Below are 17,107 nucleotides of genomic sequence, written 5' to 3'. Positions count from 1 at the left end.
CTCTGATTTACATTTTTAATACGAACAAAATCGTTATGATTTTTACACCTCTTCGCGCCTAACCAATTTTACCATGTACTTAACCAATCATAATATTCCCTCACTTGGTTAAATACATACTCATTCCTTTAGCCAAACAATATTAGTGCTAAAAATAAAGTACCTTTTGATTTTGAATTGTAAAATCCTATTTTGGTTAACATTTTTAATAAATATATTTTATTATTTAATTGGTATTTTTTAAATTATATATTGGGTATGTAAGTGGAATGTGTCTCTTTTTGGTAAGAATAAATTATTTATTAAGTGCATTTTATATATAGTCAAGTTTCCTTATTTATTTATGGCAACCTTGTCTATAATAAGTATGTGTATTATATAATTATTCTCTGCATATTTTCTTGATTTTATTTGGTTTAAAAAGAGGAAATTGAATGATGCTTTGTACCCAATGAATGAAATTTTGAAATGAACCTGGTTGGGATTTAAATCCAGGTTCGTCCATTTTCCTAATGCTGCAGAATGATTCTCTGTCTCATTTAGAAAATCCTGCAGTTAATGTAATTGGAAGCTATTTTGAGTAACTTCCTGATTTGGTCTGATTGGGACCATAAACGAGATTGGGTGGCTTAGGGTTTCCTAAACTCTATAAATACAGACCTAAGCAGCAACTAATCTTATCTCTTCACCACTCTAACGTTTTATATTTTGAAGAGTTCTTTTATATGTAAAGAGTAATCTTTGTTCAACTATCACTTTGTTTGTTTGTTTCGATTTTTGTTGTTTATTCTTAAGCAGGTCATAAAGCTTGTGAACGTGACATACAATCTTCTGGAGAAGATTTCCATAAGTCTCACTTTGGGAGGAAGCGAGCACTTATCAAGTTCATAAGGGATTTCATGTTCTTTGTGTTTATCAAAATCAGATTATTAAAGTGGAGTACTTCAAGGTTGAGACAAGGATTTAGAGGCAGTCTAAACTTGTATAATTCAATTGCTTATTGTATTCTTGAGACTTTACTAATTGATTTTATCTCTGGGCGTGGCCCCGTGGACTAGGATTTCTGAACCACGTAAAAACTTCTTATGTCACGTTACTTTTAGTTTATTTACTTTCTGTTCATATATTCTGATTCATCAGCAATCTGTCTTGATACATCAGAATATTTGTATGTTCAAACAATTTTTTAACTATTCCGCATTAATTATATTGTTTGTTAAATTCAGCTGGTAATCTTACAAAACAGAGTTTCAAACTTTTTCTTAGTGAAAACACTACAAAGTTTATACCTAAATGGTAAGGTATTCTTACAAGATTGAACCCAACATTCCTAGTGATAAAAACTGATAATGTCTCACACACCTCTACCTAATTACTAATTTATTTCCCACTTTTACGCTTAGCACTATTATGGCGTTTTGCTTGATCCATTCATGAACCATCCGGAGAGAAAACTCTTACTCTCTTGAGAGACGGCACCACCTCTAGTTCACATAGGTGAAATTCTTACAACATCTTTGCTACCTTTAGAGACGCTTGTTGCTCTTCAACTAAATTTCATTAAAAGACTATGGCTTAACCCTCATGCATGGTAGCAACAAACATTAACTCATCCTAGATGGGACTTTTAAGTCATTAATGTTGTAACTATTTCGTTATCACTGACTTGTTCTTACCCATTGAACTCTACACTTGATGTATACAAGTTTTGAGTTGGGTTGCCATCATTGGAGAATCTATTGGTCAAGGAGTTTTAGTCTCATCCCTCTATTTGTGAAACTCACCAAATCTCTCCCTAGAGGTTTGGTAAATGGATCCACCACGTTCTCACAAGATTTGACATATGAAATTGATATGACACTCTTATCAATCAATTCCCTCACATAATCATGCATTGGACTTATATGTCTAGACTTCCCATTATATATCTTGTTGTAGGCTCTAATAGAAGTGGCTTAATTTTCACAATGTATCAAAATCATTGATACATCAACTACAATTTTCGGTATCTCCATCATGAGATCTCTTAGCAACTCGACCTCTTTGCCAATTGTCGCTAGAGCTACAAATTTAGACTCCATGGTTGAGTGACATATACATGTTTGTTTCTTAGATCCCTAAGAAACGACACCCCCACCAAGGATGAACACCCAACCGATTGTGGAGAGATCATCTCCTACACCAGATATCCAACTTATGGCGGAATATCCCTTAAGTATCTTAGGAAACTTAGAATATTGGAGGCATAACTCATTGGTCCTTTTAAGGTATCCAAATACTCTTTCCACGACCTTCCAATGTATGATACTTGGATTGCTAGTAAACCTACTTAGTTTACTAACCAGAAAGGCAATATTTGCTCTAGTACAATGTGCGGCATACATCAAACTCCCAGTTTCTCTTGCATACTCTAGTTGAGCCACCGCTATCCCTTCATTCTTTTCAAGCTTTAGACTTGAATCAAAGGGTGTGTTTGCCTCTTTGATATTAAGATGACCATACTTGTCAAGCATTTTCTCAACATAATGAGCTTGACCTAAGGCATACCCATCTACATCTGTTCTCACTTTAATACCTAGTATGATATCTTATATAAGCAAGTCTATTATGCCACAAAGTAATAGAATCAAAGCTGAGCATATAAGATGAAGAAGAGCATGCATTATTATCAAAACTTGAGTCTTTGGTACACAATTTTATCATTCCATCACACAAATACCCTATCCCCACAAACTAATTCCCCTTGGATAAAATTGGCTTTCTAGACTCAAACATCGCTTTGAAGCCTAGTTTGTTCAACAAGTTCCCACTCACAAGATTCCTACTCATATCTGGATGTGAAGTAGAGATCAACGTTCCCCTTTCCCAACACCTTGGATCTATGCTCATTACCCATTTGGATCTCATGGCCATCCTTTGACTCTTCAAAGGTTTTGAAGATCTCTCTATCATAAGATACATGAATGGTGGCACAAGTGTCATACCTGTTGGGGGAGAGTGAGATTACACCACCACAATATCTAGAATCTACACAAAATTATGCTTGGCATAGACCAAAGAAAGATTGAGAATGATGATGCAAACCCTAGTATTGGAACTCACTTCTTCAACCTTGATGTTGTGTCAAAACCCTTGTTGAATCCACCACTTTGAATTTCTTCTTCTTCCTTGAGAAAATACAACCAAAGACTTATACACGGTTTGTATCACTCTCCTAATTCTCTATTTCCTAGCCCATAATTGACACTTGAGGCTTTTTCTAAGAGGAAATGGGAATTGGGATTGAAGAAGCCTTAAACTCACAAAGTCAAGCACTTTCTTTATGAGTTTCTTGGATAAAAGTTAAGATTCTTGAAAGCTAGAGGAAGAGGTTAGAGATTTGAGAGAGTGATCAAGTCTTGTAAGAACGCCCTAATCTATTACTTTATAAAAATGTTGCTCAACTCATATTTATTAGGAAAAATACCATTTTAGAGAAAAGGTTCAGTGGGGCCTTGATAAAACATGCAATTTGAACCCAATGGTTTTAAAATAAAAATGCAATGTCTTTATGGCAGTCTTTGAAAATAAAAATAAAAGTAATAAGTTTCACTAACGTAAATAAAACATAAACCATAACATATAATTTCATAATCTTTCTTGATGCTCATCTTGATCGTTAATCTCTCATAGGACACCCCGCGTCATACATGCTGAGACATTGGAACTTCCCACATCATTGTGTGTGGCAATGAGAAGCCCTACTGCCTCCCTGAAAGGAGGAAAGTAAGGGGGTGAGCTAAAAATCCAGTAATGTAGTGCACCAAATTTTTTTTTTTTAGATTATTTAAATTTTGTGTTTTATTTTATTTAAATGTTAAGTGTGATGAATTTTTTTATTTAAATGTTGTTTATTTTATTTAGTTGTTGTTTGTTTTATTTGATTGTTTATTATTTTATTTAATTGTTAGAATTGTTTGGTATAATCTTTTGAATTTAAATTTGTTAATTGTTTGTTTGGCTAATTAATTTAATAAGTGAATAATTGTGTAACATGTTTATTTTACTATTAGTGTTACATTTTAAATAAGTGTGACAATTGAGGTAATTATGTGAGTTATGGTTGAATGCACTAAGGTGCATGGTAGATAGTGATGCACCCTAGTGTTTTAGTGTGTGCTAGTATATGGTAATAGGGTGCACATGTGTAGATTTTCTACACACTCTTTCCTTTATTGGATTTATTTTAGTTAATAAAAAAAAGAAAAGAAAAAAATAAAAAGAAAAGGGAAAGGAAGGTGCTTGGACGTGTAGTGTGTAGTGTGTAGTGGGAAAGGGATTGATTTTTCTATTTATTTTTCTAAGGCAATAAAATCAAATATTGGAAGAAACTATCTATTTTAGGATAGGATGTGATCACCCTTTATTCCTTATATATATTATCATAAAAGAAAATAATAAGAAAATAAAATAGAAATAGGAAACTTACCATTTTGCGTTGGTGAGGCTTTATTGAGAGAGTTGAATAAAGGGGAAAGGAAAGGAAGAGAGGAGCATTTCTTGTGGCTGCCGTGACCTAGAGAGAGAGAGAGAGAGAGAGAGTGAGAGAGTGTCGTGTAGAGAGAGAGGGAGAAGAAGAAAGAAAGGAAGAAAGAAGAAGAAGGTGAAGAGGAACCAAGTCTAGAGTATGTTTTCTTGTATTTTTGTTTGTCTAATCTCTTTTTCTTGATTATATGATATTGACTTTGTTTATTTGTTGTGTGTGTGATTGGATTCTTTCTCCTCCTCATGGTGGTTTTCAAAAATAAAACCCTAGGCTTGAACAAGGGGTGTGAAGTTTGGGTGTTGATCATATTGTGTTCTTGATTTTACAATCAAGAGAGGTAATGGTCTTTCTTAGCCTATATATTGGTTTTGATGGGTTTATCTTTGAGGTTGTTGATGGTGATGCTAATGGTTTGATTATTGTAGGATTGATGATTATGATTTGTATTTTTAAGAGAATATGTTTTGTTTAAAAAGGGCTCATGGGTATGATTGAGAAAATGGATTTGATAGGGTTTATATGAGGTTATATTTTATGTTTATATTGCTATGGTTATTTTTTTTTAAATCTTTGATTTATGTAAAATGGCAAATGACGAATTTAGAAATATGATAAGAAGTATGTGATTTTTGTACCAATGAATCTTGATATGCATAAAATGAGGAATGATAGAAATATGTTAGGGTTATTATAAAGGCATGTATATGAAATATGGTGTTTGTGAATTTATGTATGTTATTTGCCATTGTTATTGTTGTTGGATTTCATGTGTAGATTCATAGAAAAATGGGTTTTATAAGATTTCATGTGAATATGTTAGTAATATTCTTAGAATTATGTATATGATAAGAGTATGATGAGATCTTAGACATGTATGATTTTATGTGAAATTTTTGGGATAAAAGATGAATCTCATGAGAAATTAAGCTTGCTGATTTTTGTAAATAATTGGGTAAAAGTTTGATAAAAAAAATGATTTGCATGTATAAGTAATGTCCTTGATGTTATGTTAATTTTATGAAATTAAAAGGGGTATTTTAAGTCCCATTAAAATGATATTTTACTCAAATAATTACCTACAGAGTTTTTATTGAATTTTTGAGAAAATATGAGTTTTTAAATTGAATATGGTGATTTTTAAAGATAAAAATAGTTGCTGGAATCTTTGTAAGAAAATGTGAAGTGAGTTTCACTAAAATAAATTTGATGAGTTTTTGGAACAAATTATTATCCTAAGTTATGGTAATATTGAAAAATGGTATGAATGCATATTTTGATAAGTTATGATTTTCCTTTATTTTGATTGAGAAAAATATTTAAATTCTATTTATTTGTGATTTTTGAAGAAAATAAATAGTGGCTGAAAGTTTGGTTTAAAAATGGTTATTTAATTGTCACATATGGATTTATGTTACACAAAACTAAGTCTTAAATAATTTAAATAAAAATATATTTTCCACACTTAAAAATATATTTTCTCACATCATTTATGTAACACAATGATAAAATTTATTTTTCTAAAGAAACATATTAAAAATAGGTATTTTAATTCATTCCAAGTTTTTGGTTAGTTCTTTGTAATTTGAGATTAATGAATGAAATTGTCACATATTTTATTTTTTAAGCTAAATCAAATTATTTTATAAAATAAAATAATATTTTGAGAAATTTAATCAACTTAGAAATTTTAAGAAAAATACAGCATGTTATATGTCTATTATTTTAAACAATAAAAGTAAGAAATGTAGAATTATCGTTTTTAAAGCGTCTCTATTACGCAATGTTCTCACGTATGCATGTCACATGCAAATCCACTTTTACGTCCAAAATTATGTTTATTATTCAACTATGTAGTTTTTATAAAAAGATCCTGCATGTAAAATAGTTAAAATGAGCATTATTCTTTTATGGCTTTATGTGTAGTTAAGAATAATTGTGTGTTATGTGTAACTGTTATTATGTGTGCATGGCCCATGCACACATGAGTTGTATGGAAGGGCAAATAGTAATTTTATGAACCTAAGAAACGTTGTTTTGATTATGATATAGGCTCGTTGAAAGATTGTGAAAATTTCTTAGCTTGGACCTGAGGTAAGGAAGTTAGATAGATTCTATGATTTTATGCTATGAATGGTAAGACTGTTGTATGAATGAATTGTTATGAAATATGAATGCCATAATGTGATGATATGTTGAATATGATATGTGTATGGATGTTAGATACATCAAACAAGTTACGATGTTAGATACATCAAACAAGTTACGATGTTAGATACATCAAACAAATTACGATGTTAGATACATCAAACAAATTACGATGTTAGATACATCGAACGAGTTACTATAGCTAAAGACGTAACTCTTAGGGCGGACGCGCCGAGGTTATTCAAGGACCAGAGACTCCTGTTTACCTCATAGGGTGACATGGACAACTAGCGAGCCATGCTCATCATGTATGATGTATGATTGTGAAATGATGATATGTTACGATTATGTTATGATATGCAAATGATGATATGTTACAATTACGTTATGATATGCAATGATGATATGTTACGATTATGTTATGATATGCCATGATGTTTCAGATGAACGTTAGTGTTTGTATTGTTGTATTCTTACTTGCTTATTGTTTGTACTTCCTTACTGGGTTTTTAACTCACCCCCCTTACTTTCCTTCCAGGTAGCAAATAGGATTTCTTTATGGCACGCGTGGTGACGTGAGGAGTTCTATCATCATGGGGTGTATGGCGTGGGGTAATCCTATGGACGGAAAAACGATCATCGTAGAACGCCATTTAAATTATGTTTTGTTTTTAAGAGACTTTCCTAAATTATCAGTGGGACTCAGTTATTTAATTTTTGTTTCTTTGAACTTTGCATAAAAATCTATGTTTTCTTTTAAAACTTATGGCGCCAACTTGCATGGTTTTAAGCAAGTCCCCACTGAGACTTTGATAATGAGTGGTATTCTTTTATAAACTATGTTATGCGAATGTTTTGTAAGTATTAGTCTAGGGCGTTCTTTACAAGTAAGGATGTACAAACAAATGCAACAATTTCAAAAAATAACAAGGAAAAACTACAAACGTATCATAAAACTCATAACATAACAATATCATATCAATTTCATAATCATATCATATCATAATCTCAAATTGTGTCATATTCATAATCATAACTGTAAAACACCCTAATTCTATCACTTTGTAAAGACGTCACTTATCTCATAGATAATTAGAAAAATACCACTTAAAAGGTAAACTCAGTGGGGCCTTGATAAAACATGCATGTTTGGACCCAATAATTTAAAATAAAAATAAAGTATTCTTATGCAATGTCTAAAGAAAATAAATTTATAAGTTCCACTGGCATATGTAAAATTAAGAATCCATAACATAGTTTCTTTAAGTCTTGACGCTTATATTGATCATTTATTCGTTCAAAGGAAACCCCCACACCATACACACTCAAATGTCGGAACTCCCCAAATCACAGCGCGTGTCAGAGAGAAACCTTATTTATTACCTGAAAGGGGGAAAGTAAGGGGGTGAGCTAAAAGCCCAGTAAGAAAGTACAACAAAATCAAAGAAAAGACAATAAAGACATGTATAAAATAACATGATGGTTCATAACATTATCATACTCATCTTTCATAATCATAAATGAAAACATAGCCATACATCACATTCATACAACATAAGCATACTCTTTGTAATCATGGCATCTCTGTTTTCCATGTCACATCTTTGAGGTAACCAGTATAACTGGGCTAGTAAAACCTCATCTATGAGATAAACAGGATCTCAAGTCCTTGAATAACCTCGCTGTGTCAGCCATTTGAGTTACGCCATATCCTTAGTAACTCATTTGTTGCGTTGAGTTCAACACGTTAGCAACCTTCTCTTTTCGTTCATCATACAAATACATGTAATCCAGTTCACATCAAAACAAAGAAACACATGTTGCATCATCATATCAAGATAGAATTCTACTTTTTCATATCACTTGGTTTATCATCAAAACATACAATCATCATTTACATAACACATTATTTCTTGTAACATACAAGTCTTACAACTTCATAGCATAAACATAGAAATTCTACCTAACTTCCTTACCTCAGATTCGAGAAAAGCAAAAATGAGAATACGTCACAACGAGCCTATAATAATAATTAAACGTTCATCTCTTAGAATCACATAAGACTACTCATGCCCAACATACATACCCCACGTGTACATGGGCCATGCACACGTGGCACAAGTTGCCCTATAATTTATAACATACAATATTTTCACATAAAATTATAAAAGAATAATGCTAATTCTACCTATTAAAATGCATATATTTGAACATAAAAATGCATTTGCAAGTGACATGCATACGTGGGAGCGTTCTTAAAATTCAACGTTTAAAACGACAATTCCTACATGCTTATTTCTTGCCTTTTCAAACAAAATTCAGCATCATTCTTTATTTACCATGAATTGTTTCTTTAAATCCCAACATTTGTTATACAAATTTTAATACAACATATTTACCTTATAAAATATTCCATTAAGCATTTTATAATTTCTTATGCAATAGTAATTCCATTTATTATTTAAATAGCATAAAAATGTGCTAAAATTTGTAGCTATTAAAATAACTAAATAAGTTTCTTGTTTTCTTTAGAAAATAATGTTAGTAATCTCTAAAAGAAACGGTATGTTTTTAAAGGTGAAAATTCATAAATAAAATGTGAAAAATTACATTTTCATTAATATTATTTAAGACTTAATTTATTGGGGTGTAGTACTTATTCATCTTAAATCAAATAATCATTTTATCTTAATAACTCAAAGTTTTAGCAACTAATAATTTGTTTAACAATCACAAATAAATTTAAACCATAATCTTTTTCACATTTTAAATATAAAAAAAAACTGCACATAAATAATAGTGTAAAAAATACATATTTACATTTTGAGAATACCACATTCATCATATAAATATATATATAGCTTAGGGTTTAATTTATTTGATGCACTAGTTTTACTCATCTCATTTAAAAGATTTTTCTTACTATTAACCAAAAATTCCAGCAACTATTTATTTAATTAAAATCACAACTTGGATTAAAACTATACTTTCTTTCACAAATTAAATAAAAAACTGCATGTTAATTATTTGAATAAAAACTTATCATCATGTGAAATAAAATGCCCATTACTTATATAAAATCAAAAATATCATTTTGAGACATTACTCATGCATTTTAGAATCTTTGATTTATCATTAAAATAAAATAAAAATAGCAAGCATAAAATCACCTAACATTCTCCTACACTTGACACACCTTAAAATTTACATTTAGCTTGCAAGACTAACAACAACAAAAAAATCAAACTACCATAAACCATATCATCACATAAAGCTGAATGCACATGTTCTCCCATCAAAATAATTTTTTAAAATCTATCAAGTCCTTTAAATGAGAAGAAGTACCAATAACACAAAAATGACAACATCCATAGTGTTGACCTGTGAAATTGGCCAACAGTCGTATGTACAATATACGACACCTTTTGAACAGAATGAATCTAATATACGACAGAGTACAAATATCTTAAATAAACACACATAAATTTATAGTGGTTCAGCCCTGTTCTTTTGAACAGTAATAACCTAATCCAGTTAGTATTTAGTATTGAATCACTCGATAGACAATTGCAAAAATCACCTCAGAGCTCACTCCTCACAAATTCATCCAAAAAGTCCAGAAAAAGAGTCCTCCTAGGGAAAAAAGAGTCCCAAAAAGTCCCCTTTATGAAGCCTTGAGTCCTTTATTTATAGTATCCAGGGACTATTACATGATCAGTAGTACTGGAGATCGTGGTTTGGTACACGATCATTGTGAGTGGAGATACGTGTCCACCTTCCCATGATTATGAGATTGTGGGATCTTCTCTTTGTTTCTCTGGATCGTGGTTGATAATGCATGATTGACACCTTCGAGAAAATGCTAAGTCTTGATTAGTTTATGAGACTTAGGTGCTAGGCTTGATGATTAGTACTCAAAAATATCATTTTATAGTTTTAAAGTTTAAAATTAATTAAGCCTTAATTAATATTTTCATGGATTTATTGTAATATATTTTATATTTAAAAATATTAATTTTAATTTAATTTGTGTTTAATTTTCAGGAAATAAAATGTATTTTGACACAAAGAAAAAGAAAGAAGAACAAAAGAATATATAATTGAAGAAAGATTGAAACAAAGTGACATTTTTGACAAAATTGTAAGAAAGCCCAAGTGCAAATCAAGCCTAAAACCATTAAGTCTGACACATCCAAGCCACCAAAGCCGAGCCACGCCTCCAATCAAGCCACGCCAAAGTCGAGCCACGCCGCCGCCTATCACACACCTGCCACCTGACGCCACGACCCACCATGCCGCCTGCCGAGCCAACAAGATAGCGCCACGTCACCCAGCTGCTCCCCACGCGCCCGACCACTTAGCCTGCCACGTTCTGACTGTGTCCCCCACTCCACCTGCAGCCTTTTCCAAAGCCAATCCGAGGCCGACACATGTCCCACTTGTCCCATTTTGCATCAGATTTTGAGGCCACTTTCTCCACTTTTTAATGCACGAAAATACCCACTTTAGCAAAAGTTTCTCTATAAATAGAGAACCAAAACTAGTGTAAAAAGATCAGATTTTAGAGTGGAAAAAGACACTTTGTTATTTTGTTTCTTTTCTTATTTCTAGTTTAATTTTGCTTGTTTTAGGTGACAAAAATGAGTGAATTATTTTAGAAATATTGGTGAGATTAGAGTGTAGTTGTTGTACTTCTCATTCTCAATAGTGATATTGATTCTTCTTATACTTCATTTTCATATCTCATTAATTATTTTGTTTCTCATCTTCTAATTTCTTTTCTAAAATTATTTAGCATCTTTTACATAAGTTCAGTCATGCTTTTCTTATGTAACTTAGATTGTTAATTTATTTTAGTATATTTGTTATATTGTATGTCTTTTACTGCTTTCTGCCAGTAGTATTTTTTCGCTCTTGGATATATAATATGATATGCTATAAAATTAGGAGTTAGATTCAATTTAATCTAGATTATTTAATTTGTGTTTTTAACATATACATCTTCCAGTTGCAATTAATGGTGTAGAATTGCAACTGTGTTTTGAATTAATATCAATATTATAATAGGTTTTACAGCACTGCATCTCTACCTTGTCAAGCTCTTTATTTGATCGCTTTCCCTAATCTATCCTTTTACTTTCACAAAATCCATTTCTTAAATTATACTTTATTTTTATCTTTTATTTACTAATCAAATCTTTAGTTGTGTTTGCCTCTCTGTGGATACGACATAGCCTGATTACTACTGCGACCGCTTAGGAGTTTATTGGGCGATATCACTCGACCACCCTTTAGAGCTTGGGTGCTAGGCCTGCTAATCTTCTGGATGCTAGGTCTGATGACCCTCTAGGTGCTAGGCCTATTGATCTTCTGGGTGCTAGGCCTGATGACCATCTAGGTGCTAGGCCTGATGACCCTCTGGGTGCTAGGCTTGTTGATCTCAGTTTGAATGAGCGTGAGTTTTATCCAGTGAAGTGTCTTTGGGAGTGTAGGCCGACCACCCTATGAAGGATAGGGTGGGTCGACCACCCCAAGGGGGTTTAGGCCTGGTCGACTTCCTCTAGGTCCTAAACCTATCTTTTTTGCTCATCGATCTTTTTTCAATGCTTTGTTGTTTTTCCCTGATTTGTGATGCCACGTGTTGCTTTCTCATTTGCCACGTCATCCCTAGATTTTTGAGGGATAACACATAGAACATGGCAATACACCCTAGGCTGAAAACCCTAGTACATGCTTCTACTCCCAACTTGCACTTTTAATAACCCAAAACATTATGATTTTAAGAATAACAATAATCCAATATTAATTTATCAACAATAACAAAAAAAGTAATCAATACTCTAGAGGATTTTCATGGAATCCTAATATGCTCCTATCTTCCAAATTCACAAACAAGTTGATAGGACATTAACTAAAATAAAATAATTCCTACATGTGTAATTACATATACATAAATGAATTTGTTCATGGAAAATACTCATGCATGTACTACCCATATAACCTTAGCATGTTCCTTCGAATCAAGAAAATAAAATATAGAGACATGGGGAACAAATCATCAACATGTATAGGGAGTCGAAAAAAAATTATCCAAACAACCATGAACAATATCACAAACCTCTCAATAAACTTGCTTAGCCAAGAACTTTAGAATCGTGTCTCTTGACACCCTCACCACTTATCACAAGAACATAGAAAGTGAGATACCCCAAGTATCCGGATCTTAAAAATCTTGGAAGGAAAAGTAAGGAGAAGGAAAGAAATAAGAAAACAACATCTACCATTATACCTCTTCCAATTTCGAGAGCCTAACCCTCTTGGCTTAGTGTTCAGCTTCATTATAAGGGCAAAACTCGTGAACCTCTTGCTAGAACCACCACAAAGATCCTAGTTCAAAGAATCCCCAAAATATTATTGGCTCAAAACATAGAAGAAGAGATTGAGATAATGGAAAAGTATGAGGATAATCACCTTACCTTGACTCTTTGAAACTCATGAACCCTAGCACCCCTTGTGTTAATGGCAAGAACATAGGGAGACACAAGTTCTCTCTATGGTGTTGGGCGGCCTCCAAGGTGATGAGAGAAAGAAGAAGAAACATGGGAGAGGAAAGTAAAGGAAACCTATTCTTATGCACACCTTAGTCGAACCCTAGTGTTCTTGGTCCCCAAATTGTGTTTGATTGATTGCCTATTCCTCATTTCTCGCAATTAAGTTCATTTTCCTATCAATAAATAAAGAAAAAAAATAAACTAAATCCCTTTTTCCTTGGCTGGTCGTGACACACACTCACACAAGATCACTCTAGCTCATAAATTTATTATCCTCTCATAAATGAAAGAGTCATTTTCCTTATTCCCTTTTCACACAACTAAAGGGAAACTTCTCAAATTTTCAACTTGATGTCTTGATCTTCACTATAGGCCATAGCTAAGTACACACCAAGACACCATACACACACACGGAAAAACAACACCCAAAAAGGAAAGAAAGGATTTCAAATAATTTTCAAGTAATTCAAATGATAATCATTCCAATTAAATAAAAATCCTACAATTAACAATTTATCAAACAAATATAAATCATACGAATAGCCATTTCTTAATTTAAATAAATACAAAAAAAAATTAGCTCTTTTGGTGCGCTACAATATACCCTCCTCAAAAGGAATTTCGTCTCGAAATTCTTTCTTACCAAATACCTCAGGGTATCTTTCTCTCATGTCTTCCTCCATATCTCATGTTGCTTCTCTTTCCATGCTATTCTTCCATAGGACCTTAACTAATGGAATCCTTTTGGATCTCATTTCCTTGATTCCCTTTTCGATGAAATGCTCTGGCTGTTCATCGTAACTCAGGTCTTGCTTCAGCTATAACGGCTCATAACTCAGAACATGAGAGGGATCCAACAAATACTTACGCAACATCAAAATGTGAAAGATGTTACGCGTTTTGGCTAGTGCTGGGGGCAATGCTAAATGGTACGCAACTTTCCCTACTCTATCCAAAATCTCAAATGGACCTATAATTCTTGGGCTAAACTTCCCTTTCTTCCCAAAACTTATAACACCTTTCATCGGTGATGTAGCGCACCAAATTTTTTTTTAAGTTTAATTAATTTTGTGCTTTAATTTTTTTTATTAATTGCTAAGTGTTAGGAAATTATTTTTAATTACTTGAATTGTTTGGTAGAAATTATGTGAATTTATTTTTGTTAATTGTTTATTTAATTTTTTAATTTATAAGTGAATGATTTTTGGTTGTATGCACCAAGGTGCATGGTTAGTAGAAATGCACCTTAGCACTTGTGTGTGTGCATGTGCATGATTGCATGGTGAGCATGCAATAGTTTCCCCATGCATTTATTCTAGATTTTTCATTTTATTTGTTATTTATTTTTATTTAATTAAAAGGAAAATAATGGGAGAAATAAAGAGAGATAAGGCTCTAGAAGTCTTGTGTTCACACAAGAAAGAAGTTGGAAACAAATTGTAAGAAGGGATAGAGTTGTCATTTTTTAATTCCTTTAACCCTAGACTTAGCCTTAGTAAAATAGTCATAACTTGAGCTATATATATTCGATTTAGAAAAAATTTGTACTGTTAGAAATCTAATTAAATTATCCACGAGTTTTGTGAAATATTAATTTTCCTAAAATGTAACGAATAAGGGTCAAATTTGAGTCCTAAGTGACAGGATCCTAGAACTACGAAAATTAAACTTTTCCTTATTAGTGTGGTGTGCCAATGAAGGAAAGAGAGAAGTTAGTGTTCTGTAAATTGTCAAAGGGATTTGATTGGCTGAGTACAATTATTAATTGATTTTATTTTTTATTTAGGTAAAATAAAGGAAAATGATAATCACCTTTTCTTTAGCTAGGTTTTGGTGATTAGGGCCTTTAAATAGAAATAAGAAAAAAGAAGCTTGAAGGCTCATTTGGGTCTTGTGGCTTCCGTGACCTAGAGGGAAGAAGGAGAAAAGAAGAGAAAAGAGAAGAAAAGAAGAAGGAAAGAAGAAGGGAAGAGGAGGCTTCGAATCCCCTAAGGTATGAGTTGGGTTTATGATTTCATTTTTTCCTCCTCTTCTTGGTTCTATGTTTGGTGATGCTAGGATTTAATCTCACAAGAGCATAGGGAGGAGTTAGCCTAGGGTTTCGGCCTACAAGGGTAAGTTTATTCTCTAGTCCCTTATGTTGCTTGATATGAGATTTTGGTTTGGTTGGTCTAATGGTTTGGTGATGATGATAAGGTGTTGGAGGCTAGAAATCAAGAGGGTGATCATAGTTATTTGCGGGTTTTGATTTCTATCAAAGGAGGTAATGGAGATTCTAGTACCCTTATATTTTACTTGATGTGTTGTTGTGTTCTTTTGATTTGAGTGGTCTTCATGGAAAAAGCATGTTGGTTTGTAATATTGGTTTTGGGTTATGAATATGTGTTGTGGATACTCTTGTCCTTGTAAATGAATCCATGATTTTGATGGGAAATATATTGAAGAGTATACTTGTGTTATATGGTTTGAGTTTCGGCTAAGGGATAGGGTTTTGGTCTATGTTCATTCTTCTCTTTTGTTATTTACTTTCTTGATGTATATAAGAGCATGAAGGGGAATATGCATATTGATTAGGGTTGAGCAGTTCTTTAAAGGATTTTCTATGAAGTGTATATGGCCTAGGCGTGTAGGTTCTATGATTTTATGTGTTTGAGTATGCTTGGACGTGTGGTGTATATAGGCAAGCATGCATTTTTGGGCATGCATGAAGTATGGGATCTTATGGTTATGTTTTCATGATTGTTTTAAATCTAATTGTTTATGTAACAAGAATGCAAGAATGCTAATTGTTACACCCAAATTTTTAGAATAAATAAATAGCCTTGAAATGTAGGCTCGAAAAGAGTAAGCTCGAAAATAACAAGTGTTGACTATACACTTGTATAAATTGACATGATTCCAGGTCTGGTAAGTTATTAACACTTGAGCATGAGTGACATTGTTCGAGCTTAAGTTGCAGGCTTGAAGGCACTGATCTTCTCCAAAGAGTGGGTTCGGCAAAGTCACTAGATAAGGAGGAGGTTGACTAGAATGACGAGCTCGAAGTTTGGATCGGTCTCGAAAAGTTCATCAGCCTTACAATCGAGCTCAGCGACACGTTTTGCACGCGGAAACAGTTAGGAAATCCCAATTCCTTAGGGATTTATTGTTATCAAATATTAAATCCCTATTATCATGGGATCTTATGTAATTAATACATTTATTTGTATTTATTTCAAATTTAAGTGATTGATTATAACTTCTCGAAATAAGGGGAAGATATTCTATCAACCAGGTCTATAAATAGCCTGGGGAATTTCATTTGTAGTCACACACAGATTGTACTAGAGAATACTCTGCCAAATTTCTTCCTGGAAAAGCTTTGAGAGAGTATTGAGAGAAATAATATCGACTCGTGGACTAGGCAAATTTTAACTATTGAACCATGTAAAAACTTGTGAATTATTCTATTTTTTCTGCAACATTGTTTAGTGTTCTTCATATCTAAGTTGACAAAAAATGGCGTCAAAATTTTGGTGCTTTCATTGAGAGCATTAAACAAATTTATGCATTGTTTAATCAGAAACCTCCTGCATAGCATCAATGGTTGCTACGAACAATCCTAGAACTAGTGGACGACCATTGCCACAAATCCCTGAGGAATGAACTCCTTAGATTGAGAACTACCTGCGAAGGCCTGAGAAGCAGCCTATGGCAGATCATGGCCTAGATGAAGGAAGTGCATCATCCGACTCCAGGGGGCCACTTGCTCCAACCCCCAGGCCCGACGAGGATTTATACTATAATCCTGAAAGATATGTGCCAATTGTGGAATTAGAGAATCGCAGACTGCAAGAACAGTTGGCTGAAGCCACACGACGTAACAAGGAATTAGCTAGGCAAGCCA

The 17,107-nt window shown here is 32.9% G+C and overlaps 1 long non-coding RNA gene across 2 annotated transcripts; it reads left to right on the top strand.

Moving 5' to 3' along the window:
* The first annotated feature begins 3,725 nt into the window (after window positions 1–3,725).
* Window positions 3,726–7,539, top strand: LOC133827529 (uncharacterized). Of its 2 annotated transcripts, XR_009890229.1 has the most exons (4): window positions 3,726–4,664; window positions 4,796–4,862; window positions 6,575–6,616; window positions 7,209–7,539. It is a non-coding gene; the product is annotated as an uncharacterized LOC133827529 (long non-coding RNA). The 2 variants fall into 2 exon arrangements; XR_009890223.1 differs by lacking the exon at window positions 6,575–6,616.
* The last annotated feature ends 9,568 nt before the right edge of the window (window positions 7,540–17,107 follow it).

This window comes from Humulus lupulus, chromosome 1 (genome assembly GCF_963169125.1).
Source record: "Humulus lupulus chromosome 1, drHumLupu1.1, whole genome shotgun sequence".
Lineage (NCBI taxonomy): Eukaryota > Viridiplantae > Streptophyta > Magnoliopsida > Rosales > Cannabaceae > Humulus > Humulus lupulus.
This window is presented reverse-complemented; position numbering and strand designations above follow the sequence as displayed.